We start from the raw sequence: 3,310 nt of genomic DNA, 5'->3' as shown, positions 1-3,310 counted from the left end.
ATCGGGGAGGGGCTCCAAATGGCCCTGGAGCCGCTCTCACACTGGAAACGGCTATCTGGTTGAGTTTGTTTGAAGTGCAATTTAAAGTGCATTTGTGTGTGTTGTGAAAACACTGTGTGGGAGAATTCCATATTGAAATGACACTTTGACATGCCACACAAGACTCAGGACAGATCTTTGCCTCCATCCTAATGAGACTTGAAATCAATGACAGGTACTCCTACGGCATGCTTGCAGGGAGACAAATAGAAAGCTTCATCTATCCAGAAGGACCCCTGGAGAGGGAAAACCCGACAAAGTTGAAACCTTCAGCTCTCCTCCGGATCGATTACATTATAAAAACACATCTCTAAGCTTCAAAATGGGCAACTTCTTATGGATTTGACCTGTGTTTTTTCAGAAACATGTCCCTAGGTTTTTGACATATTTCTGTGAGGCCTCCCTGCTGAGGGCTTCAAGTCCCCAATGAGCCATGGGTGTGACGAGTCTCCCCCCCCCCCCCCCGGAGGACCGGCCTGCAAGGTGGCTTCTAACCTAAGAAAGCAGCAGAACTGTGCCGCGGTAGGGAGGTACACCACCTCTCAGGGCAACCTTTGATATTGCTAGTGTTCGAATTGAAAGAGCTACCTAGAGTATTAATTTGTCACACAATAAAAAAAAATCCCTCTTTTCAGAACTGAAAGTAGAACTGTAAGATTTGTAAAAATAATAGTTTGGAGAAATATCTTTGGAAGGATTTTCCTACTGCGTGCGTAATAATTGAACATAACATCATCATTATCGAAAAGAATATATCAAGGTGTAGCCCCTTATTATGCTCATTTACAGGTTTCATGTATGTTTGTGCCTCCTCTGTGTCTATCCGTCAAGGGAAGCGGAAAAAAACACATAACAAAACATAAATAGCGGCCTCTTAAGACATCTGATCAAACAAACATGTGTGCTTATTCTAAGAATCATGCATTTATGGGTTTGAAATCCTGGCAGCTCCACATATACTTTCAATTGAATACGGATTTTATATATTCATAGCCAACTTCTTGCTTCCCTTATTTTCAAAGGCCTGACATACTAATATCTGTGACTATTTACACAGCGACCATCTTAGCCCCTAGATTCCCAACCGGGTCGCGCTCGGCGTTTACCGGCCCAGCCAGGCGTCCGCAAAGGACGCGGCCACTCGAAGTCAACGGGGTGCTATTCCACCAGACGCGCCGCGTTACGGCTCAGAAGCGTCTCGCCGCTGGGCTCCGCTCGAAATAGGATTGAAGTCTATTTTTTGACGCGACGCAGCCATAAGCTAATGTCGGGCAGGCAGGAAGTGGAACGTTCAGAGCATATACACACACACACAAACTCATTTTGCAGACCCTATCCCTCCGTAGTCTTTCAAGTAGGAGGAGAAATGCCAGCGTTCTCCTCCGGTTGACAGGCAGAGTGTAAATCATATATACAGAATGATTATGAATGCATTTTTTTACCACTAAAATACAGCAACACATCTTTGATTCATGTCGTTTATAACTGGGATATTACAATTATTATTAACTTTGTCTGTACAAAGTAGCCTGTCCAGGAAACATGCCCAAATCAACAAAAACTGCGAGCCGGCAGGCAAGACGCTCCGCTTCTGAAACGCGCCCGGTCGGGTATTACGCCGGAGGAGGCCGGACCAAAACCGCGGCGCGGCCGTTACGCGACGCAGACGGACCCGGTGGAATCTAGGGGTTACGCTCCTGTTTCTAGTCTTTTTCTTAAGATATCTCTACATGTATACGCTTGTTTGGCTTTAGGGGACACTCCAATTGATGAGTCTGCTTATCCACAAAACTGCCAATCATACAGTGATGGCAGCAGATACTGATGATTTGAAATACGGTCCATAAAGAAGAGCACGATCCGAGGTATGCAGTATAGAAACACCTGGTCTTAGGAGGCAGAGTTGGGTGAAGCTGCAGGTACTTAAACATTTAACAGAGTGGAGAAAGAGCCTCACATAGTCGGTCATGAACTCCTTCTCCTCAGCTTTCCTCTTCTTGCCGTTGCTGAGGTATTCTGCCGCCCGACCCTTATCCCCATTGGACAGAGAGCTCTGCAGGAGGAGAGAGAGAGAGAGAGAGAGAGAGAGAGAGAGAGAGAGCAAGAGGGTGAGGCAAGCAGCAATAAAAAGGGGGAGATGTGCATGGAGGGGAAGGAAGGAAGTAGTGAGGGCAGTGAGGGAGGAAGAGGGTGATAATGAGGTGAGAGGGACTGCATAAATCATGTCAGGCTCATAAGCTGCGGAGATTAATGTGAGAGAAGAATATCAGCCGGCATCGACCGGAGGCTCGCTGGAGGAGAGGAGGGAGAGGAGGGAGAAAGAGAACGCTTCAAGTTTTCTTTAGGTTCTCAGAGAAGACTGGGAGCAGTGTGAGAGTGTGTTCTGATACATAGCTTTTTAAATAATAATAACTGTCATAACTTTTAGGCAGTGTTGAAATAATGCTGAGATCTGAATCATCCCCATACAAGGTTCAGCTTCAGTGACTGAACACCAGTGTATGCATATATTTAAGTCTCTGTCGAAGTCTCAAATAATCCATCGGCTGAAAAGATTAGTTGATTTAACGATATGTAAATTCTTAGAAAAATAATCTGCACATATTTAGGAAAATCAACTAGTCATACAATTCATATTGAGTACAAAACTGTAGAAAATGCTGTTTTCAGTCACAAATACGGACATTAGCCGCTAAATAAACTCATCATTATTATACTCATTATTATTATTTTTTACGGGAATGTAAGCATAGTTTAATAAATACAAAATATTGAATAAATATCTAAGGAAATTCCCTTTAATTAGAATCGTAAAAGGTATTACATAAAGGTGTAAAAAAGTGACAAATTTTCCTGTTTAACTAAATGACAAAAAAAAGCAAAGATGAATTTTTCTTTTTACAAATTATCAGATTTCTGAGTCTTTATTTGGACTTTTCTATGTTTTTTACAGCCAAAGAAAACAGAAAACCTGTCCCCACGGAATTTGCCGACAGGTTTTTTCTTTTAAACCTGCCGACCAATTGCGTGGAAGACTGCGGGTGTACTTGATATAAATGATTGTGTGGTACTCACTGGTCCTGCTTCACGGTCTGTTCATTCCAAGAAGAAGCACCACAACACATCCAGGAATCGGCCACAGGACAGCAAGACACACACACACACACACACACACACACACACACACACACACACACACACACACACACACACACACACACACACACACACACACACACACACACACACACACACACACACACACACACAC

This window comes from Notothenia coriiceps, unplaced genomic scaffold (assembly GCF_000735185.1).
Source record: "Notothenia coriiceps isolate Sejong01 unplaced genomic scaffold, NC01 NC01_scaffold00017855, whole genome shotgun sequence".
NCBI lineage: Eukaryota > Metazoa > Chordata > Actinopteri > Perciformes > Nototheniidae > Notothenia > Notothenia coriiceps.
The sequence above is the reverse complement of the archived record's forward strand: the minus strand, read 5'-3'. Positions refer to the sequence as shown.